At 43.2% G+C, this 20306-nt stretch overlaps 1 protein-coding gene across 2 annotated transcripts in view; it reads right to left on the bottom strand.

Annotated features, from left to right (window-relative positions):
- The window catches only part of PIP5K1B (phosphatidylinositol-4-phosphate 5-kinase type 1 beta), a 323321-nt gene that overhangs the window by 199139 nt on the left and 103876 nt on the right, over positions 1-20306 (bottom strand). Inside the window, exon 1 of one of the 2 annotated variants that reach the window (XM_036021727.1) lies at positions 18013-18173. The exons of the other annotated variant lie outside the window; for it this stretch is intronic. The gene's annotated coding sequence lies outside the window, so the exon portion shown is untranslated. Of the gene's footprint in view, positions 1-18012; positions 18174-20306 lie in introns of those variants that run through there. 2 annotated transcript variants of the gene reach the window in all.

Genomic DNA, 20306 nt, shown 5'->3' with positions numbered 1-20306 from the left:
TCTCAGGTCGTATTAGCCTTCAAACTCTGTGGCTCACAAAAAAAACCCCACAAACAAAAACAAAACACACACACACACAAAAACAGAGATGTATTCTCTCACAGTTATAAGGCAAGAAGTCCAAAATCAAGGTGTCAGCAGGACCACACTCTCCCTGAACCTCTGCTCAGGAGCCTTCCTTGCCTGTCTAGCTCCTGGTGGTAGCTACTAGTCAGTGGCGTTCTTTAGCTTGTGGCTGTAATCACTCCAATCTCTGCCTCTGTTGTCACACAGAATTCTTCTAGTGTGTCTCTGTCTTCACATAAGGACACCAGTCATATCAGATCAGGCCCCCCCCCCCCCCCCCTCCGCAATGACCTTATCCTAACTTGATTACATCTGCAAAGACTCTATTTCCAAATAAGGTCATGTTCATGGCGGGGGGGAGGATTGGGACTTCAACATACCTCTTTTGGGGACACATTCAGCTCATAATATATGTGCTGACCCCTAATTAACAACTTTAAACTCTATCCCACTCAAAACTCTTTCCCACTGCCTGCTTCCAGAGAGCCCAACTCATGCCATCTCTTCTATCTTCTTGTTCACAAGAAAAAATATTTGAAATATTTTTAGTCTCTTACTGGCTGCTCCTCTCTAAACTTCAAATAGCTCCTCTTAGTTGACAAGGCTCTGCTGTTTCGAGAAATTTTAATTAACAATTTATAGTTCGCCGTCACAGTACTATCATTTAGACTTGACCATAAGTTTTACAAGGTTCTTTGCTTATCATTGTTTCTTTGGCTTATCATCTTCTCCTATCCTGACACCTTTGCTCTGATTCAATTTTTATTCTACTATTCTCGATAGTTTCCTCAGAAGAGGCAGAGGATGGTCCACTCTGAGTTACTCCCAGTCCATGCCCAATGTTCCTCCAACACCTTTCTTTTCTCCTCTTATGAGACTAGATCTTCTGGTTGGTGCAGGATTCTGGGCTCACAGTCCTCACCTTTCATCTCACTATTAACACGGTATTGCTGTGGTCGTCTTGCTTCTTGGCTTACAGATGAGTGGTTTCAAGCTACTCTCGTGCTCCTGTGTTGGCAACTTACTGGTTTTCTCTGTCTAGAAACCTATGAGAGTTTTCTATTTTAACACAGTTAACAAATTCCATAAGGCTAGAGTGTCTTTTTTCACTAATCCTGCCCTGTAAATGCAAACTGACAAGAGGTTATTGCACAGAGATCTGAAGAGTTGACTTAAACCATGAATACTATGTAGGCTATCTAGATGAGGAATGAACAGCATGCATATCCTCCAGGCGGTCTTTCATGAATGCTGTTTCTCAAAACCAGCTTTTGATAAGAATTGGATGGTGGAGCACTGAAGGTTATAGTCTCTGGCAAGATCCTGGAATGCAGAAATCCTAGTGGCCAAGTAAGGACATAATCACAAGACTCAGATCTCCTTGGAAAATATATTAATATGTAATTCTAACACAAGACTCCGAGTGTAGACTTATTTTCTTAAATTATTTCTGACATTAAATAGAGCCAACTTATGGTGTCATATGGTTATACTGTTGTGACATCAGCTCGGCCAACATTAATATATGCCAGGAAATGCTATATTTTAAAAAATATTTTATTGCTTATCTATCTTTTCTGGTATTTAGTGTCTGAATTCTGTGAGCTTCAGAAAGAAATAACTTACAGTATTTCACAGTTCTCTACACATCTATGCTTTCTCTTAATTTAAGGGAAGGAAAAAATACTATCATTTATTAAGAAACAACTATGTGTGAGAGGAATCAATTGCACAATCTCATTTAATTCTGCAAATGACCCTTTGACATTCTCCCATTTAGTTTGTGCTGTTTTGACATTATAATGGACTGTCCTATAATGTCCATGGGTTGTAGTCATTCAAATTTTGTCAAGGCTCTTGTTATGAGGCTAGTTTGCAGAAGCACAGCCCCTGGTAGGCAAATGAACATGGGGACACCTCCTGACCCCTCACCACAGTACCCAGCCTGGCTTTGCTTCACTCTATACCAATGCTGGGTATCAGAACCACTTGTGGAGCTTTTTGAAAATTCAGATTCTTGGGTCATGCACCAAAAACAACTAAATTTCTACCTCTGCATGGTGGGTCTGGGGAATCAGTATTTTCAGTATGCTTCATAGGCGTAGGATCATCGCCAAGGGTGTTTAACCTTTTGGTGTCTCTGGGCCACACTGGAAGAAGAAGAGTTGTCTTGGGCCACGCATTAAATACATTGCAACACATAATCACAAAAAACCTCATTAATGCTTTAAGTAAATATACAATCTTGTGTAGGGCTGCATTCATTGCCATCCTGGGCTGCATGCGGCCCATGGGCTGCAGGTTGGAAATCCCTGAAAGCTACTCTGACTAGTGAAGGCAATAAAGATGTTTTTTATCACTTCCAAAGAGTTTTCAGGGTCCAGTAGGGAAAACAGAAACCATTCTGGGTGTGTTAAAGAGAGGGGAATTAACACATGGAATTAGTTACAAAAATGATGGGTGAGCTGAAAAGCTAGACAAAAAATGATAAAATGCAGAGATTAACATCATTGGGAAGTCACTATTGCTTTTAGAGTTAGAGGCACACCAAGAGGAGAGGTCAGTGACAAACCTCAAATGCTGGAGGTACCTGATAACATAACATTGAATGTCAACTACAATTGAAAAAAAAAAGCTGGAGGTATCTGTTGGGTCAAGAACACCTTGATGAGGGCTGGCGGGCAGAAGCTGGGACTGCAGAAAGAGGGGTATGTTTGGAGGTGAGACAATCATTGCTGGAGACACCCCCCCCCCCCCCCAGACAGAGAGGGTAGGGACAACACCTGGATTCTCCCTTATCCCCTCTACATGCCCATGCCCCTCTGTGGCTCCCATCTGACGTGAGGGGCCTGAGAAATGTGTCCTATAGGAGATGACCACCCTGTGATACAGAACAGAAGAGTGAGGAATTGCTCTGAGGACAAACAGGCCAATGATGGTCCATAGAACGAGCTATAAATCTGTAATAAAAGTGGGAAAGCAGACATGAGTCTCAAGGAAATGTGAATTGGGAGGTAGGTTAGAAGCTAGTGCAAACATATCTATTTCTGTGACTGGCAATTTTTGAAGAGCTTAAACAGAGCACTGCAAAGTAGCTAGGGTCTACTGCAGCCTCTTCATTAAGTGTAGGCGTGAGGCTGGGATTTGGGATAATTTGCCTGCAGTCAAGTCCAAGGTGGCAGGGTTGAGAATTGATCCAGAGTTGTCTGACTCTAACCCCCATGCTGCACTCACTCTCCTCATTATTTGACAAAACAATAATAAGATTGCCTAATAAATATTGTAGTGCATTTTTAATTCATAAACTCAATCGAAAGGTTAGCCAACAATATTAATTTGCATAATTCTTTCGTAAGATTTGTTCTACATCAGCAAGTCTCAACCTAAAGGATTTTTCTGAATTTGCAAGGTAGTAGGGGAGGTTTTAAAAACTCTGTAGTTACCAAAAATTTTAGATATATTGCACTTGGGGACCATATTCAAGTTGCTCAGCGGCAACCCCTTCAAACTCTGATTCCCCAGGCTACACATGGTAACACTTCTTAGAACATCTCCCTATAAAGAAAGTAATTAAAAAATAATTTAGGTCTTAGTCATAGCTGAATGTTAATCATTTATGGTTAAATTGTGCTCTTCTAAGTTCATTTTTATTGTCTGCCAGCAAATTAATTCACTCTGCCATACATCAAACAAATACTTATCGAGCATCACATGTCAGGCAATGGTGCTGGGGCCATAAATGCAGAGACTGGTCCCAGTCTTCAGAGAAGTCACATCAGAGGGATTAAGAAATATGAACGCGTAGTTACAGAATAGTCACAGGATGTAAAGTACAGCATAGGGGATGTAGTCAATACTGTTGTTTTTTTTAAAAACTGAACTTACTGGGATGACATTAGTCTATAAAATTATATAGGTTTCCAGCATACAACTCTATAAGACACCATCTGTATACTGCATTGTGCATTCACTGCTCCGGTCACTAACACTGTAATAACTATTTATGGTGCCAGGTGGGTGCTGGAAATACTGGGGAGATCACTTTGGAAAGTATATCATTAGCCACTCTGCTGTACATCTGAAACTAATACAAAATAATATTGAATGCAAACTGTAATCAAAAACTTAAAAAAACGAGACAAAGAAAACTAAGTCATACCAACAGGGGCGACAGATGCGGAGACGGCTACCGCACAACACGCTTCACTCTGGGCTCTGGGGGAGAAACTGCCCAAGTCAGCCTGTGGGCACCATGGGAAACTTCATTTATGAGGAACCCTGAAAACAGACTTGGAGAAGTCTTCCCAGGACACCAGGTTGAGAGGTAGAGGATGAGGGAAATGTCAGGAAGTCTGGCTGCTTGCTTCAAGAAAGCCCCAGGGGCGTGAGAAGTCTTTAACATGTTTTCACGGGTGTACTCTGAGATAGGAATTTTGTATTTAAAGAATTTACCCAGCAGCTCCCCCCCCCACACACAAGGTTTAGGATATAACTTAAGGGGTTACAGAGTTCTGGGTCGCATGTTCCACCTACAGCATAAGTCCCTGTACAATCCTTTGCCTGAATATAGACACATTTGTGAAAATTTATGTGAATTTATGAAAACCTAGAAAGCCATTCTTAGGCAAATGTCAGCTTTGTGAACAGTTTTGCTGGGGAGGTAGGGATTTTCAGTCCGTCTTCCAGTGAGCATCACAAAAGATTTTATGTCTTTTAAAGTGGTTTTGGCAGTAAACAACAAAACAGCAGGAAAAATCTATGGCTTAAAAATATAATGGGTTATTTTCCAAGGCTGAAATAGAACCAACAAAAACACAACAATCTGAAAACATCCTTGACATAGTTTCCAAGGTATAAATGCCTGTATTTTTCAGATTGGAAAAATATTTCCCTTGTGCTCAGAAATCATAGGCTCAGGTTTATTTCCTTAAAATATCTGCCTAAACTCTTGATGAAATGCAGAAAATCTGCATATTAAATATTTGCACAGTGGAGGACCCCAATAGGCACATATGGTCAGATACATGGTTGGTTACACATTTGTGTGCTTGGAAGCTGTAAGAATACAGCTGCCGTGCTCCTATAGTCCCCGTAAAGCTTCCCTATTCTTAGTGATGAAATCAATTTACATCAGGTTTCATTTCATGCATCTAATATTTACATAGCCCAGCTACTGCCCAAACCAATTCCAAATGACAGCACCTGCTCGCTGTGAATCCAAATGGAGACCAATCAAAACAAATTGCTGGGCTCTTATATTCTCTTATAAAGCACACTCATCAACTTGCAGAATGGCTTGCACAAAGTGAATAAACAGAATAGCTATAAATGGCAACAACAAAAGGCTCAGCATAAAATGAACCACTTGTAATTCATTTTCCTAACAAACGTGCCTTCACCGCAAACGTCAAAAGAAAGCAACGGTGAAAACAGCTGGGGGATGTGTTGCTTTAGGACCCATGTAACTCCCAGCCCTTCCTGAAAACACCACTATTGCACAGTCTTTTCCTCCCCACTTCTCATTGTGAACACACAAAGACACAGTACATGTTTGTGTGAGTTTGGTGGCAGTGTTGCAAGGTAGGGGAAGAAAGCTGTGAGTCAGCAGAATAAACACATCTATGGTCATGAGACCTGGCCTTCCAGGGGGCATGTGGGAAAAGAATCCATGAAGACTTCACAACATTGTTACATTTTATCTCTTCCCAGAGACATCAGGGATAATCACTAAAGATCTCTTGGCAATGGTGAACTCTTTGCCTCTGTATAGTGCTTAAAATTTCTTTTTTCTCCAGATTTTGCCTGATATTTGATATCAGGTAGATTTCACAATCTTTTATTTTTACTACATTGTAAAATTGTCTTATTTTTAAAATTTACCAGATTATGTTTTCTGTTCACATTTTATTTCTCAGCTACTTTCTTCTTTTTTCTGCTAAGAGTATACTCCTAAGGCATGCTTTAATTATTAATGTATTAAGGAATGTAATAATTATTCAATTATTACAATAACAGTTGTGTAAACTGTATGCAAATTAAAGCCAATTAATGACTGCTGGAAAAATGTTTGGACTCAAGAGGCAAATAACCAAAATCCATTTGGTTTTGCTCCCACAGCAGTTTGCAAAGCATTTCTGGGCCTATTTCCTCTTCTTTTCAGAAAGTCAAAGCAACACAGAGAGATCTCCTGTATGCCCCAAATACAAAAGACAGCTGGTAGTCTGCCCCAAAGAGCGTCCTCTGAGCCCGATGCTCGGGGGCTGTGTGTCGGTGGGGAAGTCCGAACAAACACAGAGAGGGATGGGCAAGAACGCAGAAGAAATGAACTGGCTAGAGGGATGGAGAATGCTGAAAAAAGTCAAAAAAGATTGAGCAGGAGAAAACTCCTGTACAACCTAACATTTTCTACATTTCTGGATGAATAATTGTCAACAAATACTAAAAGCAGTTTCAAACAAATATAAATGTCTAGAGAGAGAGAACACAGTAATGAGAGGACCACTTATGACATCTTCTCACCCAAAAGGGTGTTTGCCCACTGACGCATTCCCTGCGGCGCCCTCTGTGTAAGGTGCTTTTGGGAAACTGAGTCAGATTGGCCCTGTGGTCCAGGAGCTTCAGCGAGAAGCCAGAACACAGGCACAGGGCATAACTGAAACGTCTTGAACAGGTTTAGGAGTTAATACCTTTTATTTGGCTTTGCTTCTAACAAGGACTCACTTATCACAGTCAGAGGGCTCTCATGGAATGTTCCCCAAAAAATGCAGTAAAAAATTAAAAGTTAAAAATAAAAACAAGGCCAAGAGATCATAAATCATTAATCACCGATACGAAATTTCATTGCTCAAGTGTTTGATATGTGCTTGGCTCCATACTGGTTTGAGAGCTGCTTTCAACAAACCAACTATTCAATGTGAGAATCGAGACGGCAAGGAATTGTTCGGCGGAGAGGGATGGGGAGAGGTCTAGAGTAAGCCGTCTGAAGGGAAGAGTGAGATGCCCAGGCAGGAGGGAGGAGCGGGAAGGTAGAAGGAAGTGACTGGTGTGTCTGGGAGAGATACGCCTGGTGAGGGAGGTAGATTACCCTGACTCAACAATGGCAAATCAAGTTGGAGACAATGACTAGTCCCGGGCTGGATGACCTTGGGAGCCAACTGTGGGTATGGCAAATTAGAGAACATCTGCTGAAGACTTTTGAGTAGTAGGCCAATAAGGGGTTTAAAGATAATATTGCTTAACAGGAGACAAGATGAAACGGGAAGAGGAGACCAGATGAAAGAGTGAATCTAGCAGCTGCTACACGGGTCAGGGGGCTGAGAAGCTGAAGTCCAAGGTCAAGCTGGACACAGAGAGGGAGGAGCCCTGTGTGGTGGTGACAGCAAAAACCTCCTCAGAACCTGGGCACCAGCTGGAACTGAGGGAGTATGGGGTTACCTCCAAGATGACTAAGTTTTCAAGGTTTGATAACTACAGAAGATCATGGGGTCTCTGAAAGCAGCTGTCTCCCTGCCCAGGTGGTGCCCTCACCACATTCCTGTCAGCCTCAAAATGAACTGAAGAGGGACAAGGGACCCAGACCACACTGCCCCATGGGCCACATGGAGAACTCTTCCACAACACAGGGACTGGGAGGCTCAGGAGGTGCTGGGCCTTGGACTTGCCATGTCAGGCAGAGTCACAGAAGAGCACATCGGAGGACAGTCAAATTGACAGTACAACTGTTGACGTCCTTGCAGCCCTAAGAATCTCGCCATACTCCCTAGCTAGCAGCTGGGACTGGGAGGGGTCCAATAGCTTAAGAACACATCCACCATTCACTTGGGCTCTTGGCAGGGGTTCTAACCTGTACAGTCAAACTGTGCTAACGAAGACAAGCTGCCATAATTTAACTGAGGTTACCTGCCACCCTCTCCTCTGAGACACGCCCTGATGGGAGAGGTGGTGACAACACTGTGGTCACTGAAGAGGCCCCAGAGTCAGACCTCCCTGCTTTACCAGCCGGACGACCTCAAGTCACTTCCTATGTATGCCTTCGTTCCTCATCTGAGAATGGGTGGAAATAACAGTACCTCTCTCACAGGGCAGCTGTGAGGAGTGAGAGCACGTGAGACAGTGCATCTTTCTCTTCTTTGCTTCCGAACTTCCTGTGGCTACGAGGCGACACGAAGCATCAAGGCCCTGCACAACCTGTGCTCACTGCCCGCCGCAGATGCCTGTCCTCTCTCGCTGAGGTGGCAGGTGATCGCCAGCACATTGCACCCTGCGCCTCAGAGCCTCCCTCTCAAGCCTCGGGAGTGCGTGCTCTTCCACAGCACGGTGGGTTCTCGATGGCCCCATGCCTGTGCCCACAGTGTCTGTTCAACCTGGACCAGCCTCTCCATGACCCTGTGTATCAGCCAAGTGTCTCCATTCTCTGAGGACAGACATCCTTGATTCCTTCCACCCTGGAAGGACACAGTGCTTTCTTGGCTGTGCTCTCATGACCCTCTGTCACCACTGACATCCTGGTGTTTACGTGACCCCAGACTGCATTTGCCCGCAGTTCCGTTAACAATAATTGTAATGGCTGATGTACACGGAGCACATCTTTGTGCCAGGCACTGTTATAAGAACTACTTGAATTAACTCATTTAATTCTCTAAGTAATTCCAAGTAACCGACTCCTGTTATTCTCCTCATTTCACAGACGAGAAAGCAGAGGCACAGAGAGGTTAAACAACTCACCCAAGTTCACGCAGTTAGTAGGTGGCAGAACCAGGATGGAGGCACAAGCTGCCCACATCCATAGTGGGGCTCTTAACAGCCTGTCAGTACTGCCCCTTTAGGACTCTATTTCCCTGGGTCCCCTACCTGACAATTACGACGTCTTGCCTGCTGCTTCACAGAGGGGTGAATGACCCCTTCATTTGCTGCTTTTCCACCAGAGAACTCATGAGCACCGTTCCCACCCTCGCACCCTTCTCTAATGCACAGCTATGGTGTGCTCTGTGTCCCCCACAGCACACGCCTGTCTGTGGCCCTCTCTCCATCGTGTATCGTTTTACCTGGATGGTCACCCTCTTTCTCTCATCTGGCTCTTTACCTTGAGGATATGAACATGTCAACTCCTTTCTGACACCTCTCCTTTACCCTGACGTCCCCCTCTGGCTGCAACCTGTCTCACTCCCCATACATTCAAGGTCAAATCCTCCAAAGACTAGTGTCCACTCCCTGCCTTCACTTCCTCCTCTCCCATTCTCTTTTGGATGCCCAGCAATCTGACCTCACCCATAACCAGCCCACATTCACAAGTGGACTCCTTGTTGCTTCGGCAACATGGTGTCATTCATTACCTTCCCGGACTTCTCTGAAGCACTGAGCTGAGAGTATCATGCACACGGTAGGCACTGACATCTCTGCTGAACTGATGTTGACCAGTCCTCCTTTCCAGAGAGTCCCTCTTCCCTTGGCTGCCCTGCACGGTCAGCATTGTCACTGCCCACCCGCACTCCCTTTCCTCGAGTTCTTTCCTAGCAGAAGCCTGATTTTTCTTGGAGAGGCAATGTGCTCAGTTAATTAAGCAAAAAGGAACTGGTATTCCCAATTGTTCTGGAATGAGATACTGGTAGATGTTTGTGTCCAAAAAAAACTACTTAAAGAGACAAAACTCTGGTAGGCTGGGCATTTCTGCCACTTGTCATTTGCCCTTTGCTCCTTTTTCCATGGGTGGCTCACTTGAAAACAAGCGTGGGCAAGGATTCCACACACATGTGGTTTTCCTTTCCTGATAGCCCTGGCTTTCCCCTGCCGCTTTGAACACATCTCGTTCTCTTCCGCAGGCTCCCTTTTCCTTGTCTGCCTCTTAAATATTCAGGTTCCTCATGGTCTTCTATATTCCTCTCACTCCTTCTGAACAATTTCTTCCATTACCAGTGGGTTCACTGCAACCGACTTGTAGTAACTCCCAAATAACTCTTGAGTCTAGGTCTCTTTCTTGAGCTGTAGATCTGCATTTTCAACCACTTCTAGGGTTCCTACAGTGTCTTACAGGCACTAAAAATTCAATATGCTCCAATCGCAGCTTCTCATATCCCACCCCACTCTGAGAATGCTGCCATCATCCACCTGGAACCAAGCTGGAAATCAAGGGGCCATCTCGACTTCTGCTTATCCCCACCCACCCCCGCCCCCCTCCCCATCCTACAGCCCATCCAAGTTCTTTCCCATCTACCTCTTTAATGTACTTTGATTCTGACTCTTTCTTGCCCTTTTCCCTGTTACTGTCTTAACTGAGATTTCATTTCTTGCCACATATTACTGCTTCAACCTCCTAAAGTGTCTGCCTCATTGGGGCATAACATTGGTAAAAGGACCTATAATGCAAATCAGCCTATGCTACTCTCCTTTAAAATCCTGTAGTGGTTTTCCACTGCTTCAGGGAGGAACACAAAGTCTGTAGCATAGCATATGACCTCTCATGACCTGGCCTCCTGAACTCATTCACCTTGCTGCCTGCCCCCAACAGGGCTGCAGCCACATGGGATGACGTAGAGTTCCCAGAAGTCCAGAAGCCACGTGTCTCCTGCCTCACCTCCCACCTTTGCATTCACTCCAGAGCCTGACATGCTGCTGCCCTCTCTCCCTGCCTAGGTGCTCCTTATCCATCAGGATGCAGCTCAGGCATCACTTCCTCCTGTGAATCCACTCTGACTCCTCGGATGCCAGGGTTCAGTGCCTCTCCTCCGGGTTCCCAGGGTGCCCTGCCCCTATTGTGACATCCACTGACTGCATTGTAATCACGGGTTTTAATTTCTTTTCTTTCCAGTATAGTTCCAGTCACTTTCAGGGCAAGTGACCCTCTGTATTTATCTGTAAACTGCAGAACCTAGCACAGAGCCTGGCACATGGGAAGGCTAAAAAGTTAAGAGTTAAATAAATGCACATATGAGTATGTCTGCCATCCTAGGATAAGCTTTCTTGAGGAGGGGGAAGGATTATGTTCATCCTTACAAGTTAAGTCAGTGCTTAGTAAATGTTTTCTTCTTCCTCCCTTTTGGCATTGGATAATAAGTGAATGTTCAGTTTTGAGAGTGAAAAATAAGATGAAGAACTAGAATTGTGATCAATTTAGCATCCCAAATACTTCCATGAGAGTTTTTTTTCTTCATTCTTTCCTTCCTTCCCTCTCTTCCTCCCTCCTCCTTCTTTTCCTTGACTTTCCTGTTTTTGGTTCACTTTACATAAGTTTCTCTCAGTTTCTTCAAATGGGTTCTCTTTTTAAATATTTTAAAAGATATGATTATAAATGCAAGTCATGTCTATTATAGACATACTGGGTAAACACAGAAAATCACAAAAGAAGATAAAAGCAGCCGGCAATCTCCACCACCCAGCGATGCTCATGGTTTCCCACTGGGAGTATCTTCTGTTTTCTGTGATGCTCTCACATAGCCTTCGCTCTCCATTGGCTCACTGCTTCTAGAATGGCTCAAGAGGCTGAAAGAGGCCACAACACTCCGGGGCAAACCTCCACCTTTCATTCCATTAGAATGCACCACAGCATTAGCCGCAAAACAAAGCAAGACCCCATATAGCAACTGCTCTAAAGAGTGAGGGCTCCGACCTGAGGTTGGGCTTCTCTTGGAGGGAGCTGCTCCTCGTCTTCAAACCCTACATGGATATGCATACCTATAGCACTGCGGTCTGCAAAGCAACCTTACCTTTAAGCGAAAATATAACTCTGCATTTTTACTTATGTGTTGGGTGAGACCCAGTCCACTCTGACAAAGCGTTCTTGTCAAGTGACGTATTAAGTCTACAGGAGTCACTCCTAATCTTGTTATTAAACTATTTCAGTTCCTATGATTTGAAATAGGGGGAAAAATGTCAAATCTTCAGCTTCCGGATATATTTCAAATCTTACACAACTGCCAGGCTGCCTCAAAGCTCACTGCTGTGCTGACGTCTCAGTACAAAACATACCCTCTTTTCTCAGCGTCAAGGACTAGGCTAAACCTATGGCTGGTAATTCAGTCCAACAGAAAGAAATCCAGAAAGAATGGAGCATTATTGTGATAATTAACAGCCCATGGGAAAAGTGCATGCCCTTTCCCTAGTGTTAATACTGCTAAGTCTCCCTGGAATTCCAGGCTCACTCCCGCCCAGGCTTGTTGTTTGCCCTTGGAGAGCTCTCGGGGAGTTATCTTCAGAATGCACAGGACTCGGTTGAGGCTCAAAGATAGCACCCAGCACTCCTCTCCACTATACACCATTTCAATTCACCTTATCAGAAGGCTGGCAGAGGAGTCTGGGAACAGTGACAGCTTAAAATACCTATAGACAATCTATGTAGGGGCAGCAGGTGCTAATCGAGATGGGCCTGGAAGCGCTGGGAATGGCATGGACAGCTGCAACTTGGATCAATAGTTTGCTGTCTGAGTTTTGGGGGAGGGGGAAGGGGGAGATGCAGGTATGGAGGCCACAGTTTAAAATATTCTGACACTCGAAGTGCTTACAGATTAAGCATCTCAAAAACTTAATAGTAATGGAGAACTTAGAGCCAGGAACCCAAATATCCTACCCTCCCACAACCTTGGGAAGCTTAGAACACCTTTGTTTGAATGACAACGCTCCCCCACCAAAAACACCCTTTCTGACTTAGCAAAAGCCCACTTCTCTATGGAAAATGAGAAGAAAAGATCTCTGCAGGGCAGGTTCCACCCTGCAAAAAAGGGCCCTTTTTCATCAGCATGCGCAGGGCTTGGCAGGCGAGTGCGGGCTGGAAAGCAGTCTTCAGGTGCTCCTCAGCCGGGCACCTTTGTGGAACCACACACAGCACTGCTACACCCTCTAGGCAGGGGCCCAACCACAGACCATCAGTGGGATGGGTCCATCAGTAAGGGGGGAGCAGTGGAGGTTCAAACTGCCCCTGACTCATCCCACGGCCAGGGAATCCATGGAGGACTGGATTATCCCTTCGTTGAACAAACCTTCGTGCACATGCAGGTCCTATGCTCGGTGCTGGGGGAAAGGCATGGCCCAAACCTCCCGCACTGGCACTAGGAAAGGCCCATCCCTGACAACTGCAGGGTCTGGGAAAGAGAACGAATGGAGGCCTACACACCATATGCTATGGGGTTTCTCTTCACTCACCAGCCTAAACTGGGCACCTGCTGCCCACGCATCCCTCAGCCCCCAACAGCATCCCTGTTTTCAGTCCTTCAAAGGAACCTGCTGTGGGAAGCACTTTGGATTTAGAAATCTCACACTCTTCAGGGTTCTGGGACAGAATGGGCTGGCTCCTGACCCCTGAGCTGGCACCTTCTCTTCTCCCCTGCTGTCCTGTGCCACCTCTCCAAGGGCCTTGTGCACACATGCGCAGGCACCCCTGCAGACAGTGCTTACTGTCTTTTATGCCCAACAGTGTAGTCTCTGGGGCATGGCTCTCCCTCAGGAGGATGGCCTTGGGAAGGAAGCCTAGGCCCTCGAAGCCGGCTTTGGGTCATCTGGGCAGGGAGTTCTGGAATCTGGGGTCCTGGTTCCACAGAGTGTGGCATGGAAAGGAGTACCTGGGCTCTGGCTGGGACCATTGCCTTGGCCTCTCAGACTTGTTGTTTTGTGGAGAAGGGGCTGAGCCAGGGGAGAGCCAGAAGAGGGGCCTTTCAAGTATAAGACCCAGATTAGGTGGTTTTGAAGAGGACAGGGCCCCTCTTGCCTGGGTGTAAGAGCAGTATTGCCTAAGAGACAGAAGTGATTGGCAGCCATGGAACAGTGTAATTGGAGCTCAGGTGGGATGAACACAGGTTGACAGGAACACAGCCTGGACTCTGGAAAGGTTCCTCTTAGAAGGTGATACCTACCTGGGCTGTATCTTAAATAATGACTAGCAGAGAGCAAGGGAGAAAAGGCTGGGATGAGTATTTCCAGGGCACAGAAGTAGCATTTTCAAAGGCATGGAGGTGGGACAACATAGTGCCTTCTGGAAATCAGCTGTCATTTGTCATGGTAGACACAAAAGGGCACAGGCTGGGGAGACGCCTAGCATAAATCTGGAAGGTTCTGCTGGGGAGCTCTTGTGTACCATGCTGGGTCATTTAGAATAAAGGAAGAATCACCAAAGAGGACTTCATTCATTTGCCATAGTGATTGAGTCACTGATGAACAAAGGATATTTACTACAGATAAAGTTTCAGTATTATCAGTTACATTACAAATGCCTTTAAAAAATCTATTAAATCCAATATACAATGGGCAGTATGGTCATCTCCAATATAATTTCAGCCAGAGCCCAGATCTCTCCTGGGCTTTGGACTTACATGTCCAAATGACGGCTCCCTCTGGATTTCTCAGAAGTATATTAGACATGGAAGGTCCTAAACAGAACTTGAGCACCTCTACTCCTGCCCTTTCCGCCTCCCCCATCTCATTCAGGGTCGGTCTACTCCTCCCCACTTTTCTCTCCCCCTCACCTAGCCCTCATCTAAGTCCTGCTACTTCCTCACAGCCACCTTCTCTCCTCCGCCCTTACTGCTTTCCCCCAGCCCATTACCAGTATCCCTTGCCTAGACTAATACAACAGTCTCCTAATTGGTCTCCCTGCTTCCTTTCTCCACAGGCAAGAATGATCATGAAAAGGAACTCTGTTCAGGACAGTCTCTTGCATAAAAAATCTTTAGTGCCTCTTTATTACACTTAGAATAAAATCCAAACTCCTTACCTTGACCTACCTTTCCTCTGCTGCCTACCTTGCTCTTCAACCTCATCTCAGGTTGTTCTTCCCCTTACTCACTTGGTTTCGGCCCCACCAGCCTGGTTTCAATCCATCAAACACATCGGGCTCTTTCTTACTCAAGGAGCCTTCATCTGCCTCTCCCAGTCTGTGATGCTTCTCCCTGGCCAGCCTATCAATGCAGGTGCTTCTCTATGATTCAAGTCCTCAGCCCCTTGTGTATTTCCTTCCTAACCTTTATTGCAATTGGCAACTGGCAATTATTTCATTATCTCTCTCTCATCTATTTCCCCTCACTGTAACAGAAACTCCAGGAAGCCACGGGATTAATGTCTATTAGAAACTAGAAATAAAATTGTTCCTAAAAGCTCAGTGTCTGGCCCTTAGCAGGTGCTCAAGATATACTATATACCAAGTGAACAATGTTACAACTATATTAGAAATTAATCCACTTATTACTCTCCAGATTTTGGTTAATTATACTTCCTAAACTTAAAAAAATGCTCATTTATAAAATAAGCTCAAAATTAATAAAGGAATCATTATACTTTGAGGGAGTTTAATTCAAATCTGGGCTCCAATAAATTATCTTTTTTCAAGTATTCACATCGACTATTATGTGGAGTGCCATAGAGAATTCTTAAAAAATTATCATGGATGCAAACTGATTTATCAAAAAAAAGAAAAAAACCCCCACAAAACCATGACAGTAACATAACAGTACTACATGCCTTATTTAGTGTCGGAAATATTTAAATAAGATCATTACAGCTTTCTGACAACATATCTACTTAGTAAACCTCTGATTCCTCTCCACTGTACACCGAGTGTGTGTGAAATCTCAGAATGTGGAGCTCAAGGCATTTCCAATGCTAGGATTAATGGATGTGCACAGTGGTCCCAGTTATATTTTGGAGTATTACTAAGGGCATGGAAAATGTAGCAGAGAATTTGAACTATATATTCTTTGTTTCTTCTATCTTTCCATTTCTGAGAATCTGTAGTCATAATTTCTAAGCTACTAACTCTTAAGGCCTCGAACAAAGTTATGTCACTGAGAGAGGAAGTGGCTACAAGAACACCTTATTCAGTCATGTCCACTTCATCTACTCTTTTAGAATCAAAATACTTATTAATTTCCTAAAAAGAAATTAGTTTTTTAAAAGCCATAAGCATAGAAAAATAAGAAAACATTAAATTCATAAAAAATTTTTTAGATTTAACTCAAGAATTGTTTTAAATGAACACTGCAATTCTTGTTTGCTGGAAACTCCTAGAATACAAACACACTGTCCTTTGCACAGTTTGCAAGACACTTTTCACATCCTCCTCATCTCCCAAGGGAATGCCTCTCCCTTTATCAACCTGTGAAAGAGTTATTTTCTCTATAAACACCTTTGTTATTCCCTTCCTCTCGATTCCTGTATATCTTGGATATAGGTCATTATTTATTGCAGCAAAGTACTACAAAGCACTGACTTTTTTTTTGTATGTGTAGCCCACCAAGAGCTGCTTCCACACTTGCTCACTCCTCTTTGGAACAGCAGCCCCTGCCACAGCGCCTCTACATAGTAGGTACTGGCCAGACATTTACTACAGAAACAAATGATTAAGTCATCTCTATTATTCCTTTTTATAAGACCTATAAATTCAATGACTACATTTCATAACCATAATATTGATAAACATGATACAATAGACAATTTTTGTCATTTTTAGGTACATAAAGCAGAAATATTCTTCTTTTAAAGACAAGGCTTCTGAGAAGTTCTGGTGGACAGCTGGAGGCCATATTCGATAAAACCTTGACTAAAAGAAATGTGGAATCTCAAGTTTCCACAGCTATGAAAGGTGGAATGGGCGGGGCAAATATCTACCTCTGGATTCCTTCTCCATCACCCCTACCCATTCTTTCCGTGGAAGAATGGTTGCAGCATTAATAAGAAGAAAGGGCAGGACAGTAAGAATTGACCTATGGGTGACTTCACCAACCTGAGTTACAGATCAGTCTAGTTATGAAGTAAAGACCTCAGCGCAACATTTTCCTGATGACATTGTCAGAGCTCTCCAGTTTGGATCAAATGAGGAAAAGGCTGTCTTAGATTCATGAATAAAATCTGAAACACACATTATTGTCAGAGAACTATACTTTCTTTTCAGTCACACACAGGAGGAACTCCAAATGTGACCATTAGATAAATCACTCAAAACTGGAAAAGAATCTTTTTTAAATGGACAAAACTATAACAGTGGTATCTCAGTGAATTGTACTGCTTTTCTGCTTACTGGAATTTTCTAGTCTCCAAAGTTAACTAATACTGCTTGTATCCTTAGAAAGTGTAATTTGTTTGTTTTAGCCTATTTAGCTCTTTCCTTCTAATATTGTTTGCATTATTAAAACACATGGCTCGTGAATGCTTGCTTAAAAGTAAATGTCACCTAAGCTCCTCTCCTAATTATACAGCATTTCATAGATTGTGTTAAAGTTAAAGCAGATTTCTGTATCCTGAGCTGTGAAATTGTTGGAAAAACCCCAACAATTTTCATGGATGTTAAAAAAACAAAAGGAAAGCTGATTGACATTATATGCCATCAAAGTTGCAACATCACTTCCCTAGACTGTGCATTATAAGAGTCTTAGTCTCAAAGATTTCCTAAAGCCTAAAGCCACTCACAATGTGCAATAATGAAACACATTATGACATGCACATCACAATTCCCATGAACTAACACTCCACATTTCCTGAGCACTGTAATAAATGCTGAGTTCCTTCTACAGACAAGAACTGGTCTGAGGAAAGAAACATAAGCCATAGTCCCTTTCTTTCAGGCAATCTGCCATAAAGGTAGGGGATTATTTCATGTATTATACATAAATATAAATATATAAGTATATATTATACATTTCATATATTCAGGTTTCCATTTATTCAAGTTACCAGTTTTCTGACGAATAATTTTACAAGTTTTATCCCCTCTAATCCTTACTACTTGTGAGGTAGAACTACTCCCATTTAACTGGTGAAAATACAAAGGCACACAAAGATTTAGCACTTGCTTAAAATCACAGTGCTGGGAATTGGGAAGGCTAGGTCTGGAATGCAGTTCTACAAGTCTGCAGAGGCTGTGCTTCTAACCATTATATTACATTACCTTCAACCCTCCCCACACCGGTAAACAACAAAATTAAGGGCTACAGGCAGTAGGTAGCAGTGTGGTTCAGAGGAAAGCAATACTACCTAGAGCTTGGAGAAGCAGAAGAGGCTCCACGGAGAAAGCAGCACTTGACTGGAGTCTTAAAAGACAAAATGCAGTGTCAGGAAAGTGTAGTTCCAGGAGAAGGCATCCTTTCCGCTCCTGGGGAGAAACGGCGCTTGGATGTCCCTGAGTCCTCCTCTATGAATACTGGGGCAGCTGACTAAACCCACAAGGATAAAGCTGACAATATTTTATGATTAGGATAAATTCTGAGCAATTCAAAGTAAGGAAAGCATTCTTTCTTTCTTATCATTACGGGTGCTCTCCTCTCCTGCCATACAGCAATAATTTTGAAAAGGAATAGGAAAAAAAATCTGTTCCTAAATAAAACCTAAGAGGACAATGAACTACTTTAAAAAGATTCACAGCACTCACTGAAGAGGGAAATGTCTCTGGGTTAGGAAACTGGGCCAAACTTACAGAAATAATTGTGTCACGGGTGTGGAATTAAATTTCAATTTAGAATGGAAAAAAAAAGCCATCAAGAGAAAAAAGTGACAAGGGAATAAAATGAACCAGACGAATTCATGACGGAAGTGAATCAGTAAGCCTTTGGCTTTAACACTTTAACAGTTTACTCATGTTTGGAGTGAAAACATTTACTTAAGGATTCTTCCCCTTGCAATAATGAAAAAAAAAAAAGGAAAGAAAATAGTTTTATTTGCCCTTGTTTTTCCCCCAAACTATAATCATATATGATTAAATATAATCATACATGATGGGATATTTCTTGTGAAATGCTTAATAACAATTCACCAATAGGGAGGGAAAAGGGATGACCTTTCACTTTAGTTCTTCTAGTTTTTCTTTACCCAATGAGACTTTCAGCCCTTCACTCCAGTGAAATGACTCTCACCAAAGGTGACCTGGAACTTACCTGTTACTGAATCCAGTGCTCAATAATCAATCCTCATCTAACTTGCCACCTGCAATGGATACACTTCATCATCCTCTTTTTTTTTTTGAGGGGGTTTGTATTTTGTTTTTAATTATATTTTATTGATAATGCTATTACAGTTGTCCCAATTTCTTCCTCTTTGCCCTCCAATCAGACCCTCCCCACTCCCTCAAGCAGTCCTTACACCGTGTTCATGTTCGTAGGTCACATGTCTAGGTTCATTGGCCACTCCATTTCCTAGACAGAACTTTACATCCCCATGGCTATTCTGTAACTACTTTTTTGTACTTCTTAGTCACCTCACGTCTTCACCCATTCCCCCACACCCCCTTTCCACCTGGCAACTGTCAAAATGCGCTGTGTACCCATGATTCTATCACTGTTCTTCCTGTTTGTTTAGTTTGTTTTCTAGATTCAGTTGTCGATAGATTTGTATTTTTGCCATTTTATTGTTCATAGTTTTGATCTTCTCTTTCTTAAATAAGTCCCTTTAACATTTAATAATGGTTTGGTGATGGTGAACTCCTTTAGTGTGTGTGTGTGTGTGTGTGTGTGTGTATGTGTGTGTGAGAAGCTTTTTATCCACCCTTTGATTCTAAATGAAAGCTTTGCTGGGTAGAGCAGTCTTGGCTGTAGGTCCCTGCTTTTCATGACTTTGAATATTTCTTGCCAATCCCGATCATCCTCTTTCATACATTTTCTTCACATAGTTTCTAGGATGCAACACCCCTGGTTGCCTCCTTCTCAGTGTCCTTTTCCCAACCTCTTAATGTTAGAGAATGCCCCAAGACCCAGTTCTTATAACCCTAGTCAGAGTCAGGTGACCCCTGACTGAGCACATGTATTATTTCAGTGATTTTAAATATAGTCAAGTAGGCAGCCAGCTTCCAATTATCTGCATATTTTCAGCCCAGCCCTCTTTCCTGAATTCTAGACTCAAATATCCAATTGCTTACTTGATACTGCCACTTGAATGTCTAATAAGGATCATTTAACATATCCAAAACAGAGCTCCTAAAGCACCTTCTGCCTATCTTCAAGCCCACAGCCAAAAAATAAAAAAATTAAAAAAAACCTCTTCACTCACAGATTTCCACATCTGAGTTGATGGTAACTCCATCTCTCCAGTTGCTCAGGCCTAAAATCTTGGAATCATCCTTAACTTTTCTCTCTCATGCCCACCTTAAATCTGTCAGCAAAATCTGTTGGCTCTGCCTTTAAAATACGCTTAGAATTTAACCACCTCACCCCCATTTTCCCCAGCTACCACCCTCATCCAAATCATCATCATCTCTCACTTGGATTGCTGGAAAACATCCTAACTAGTCCCCTGTTGTAAGCCTGCCCCTCACAGACTGATGTAACACAGCAAGAGTA

The sequence above is a fragment of the Phyllostomus discolor genome, chromosome 3 (assembly GCF_004126475.2).
Source record: "Phyllostomus discolor isolate MPI-MPIP mPhyDis1 chromosome 3, mPhyDis1.pri.v3, whole genome shotgun sequence".
In the NCBI taxonomy this organism is placed as follows: Eukaryota; Metazoa; Chordata; class Mammalia; order Chiroptera; family Phyllostomidae; genus Phyllostomus; species Phyllostomus discolor.
Note: the sequence above shows the minus strand (reverse complement) of the source record. Positions and strands in the feature narration are given on the sequence as shown.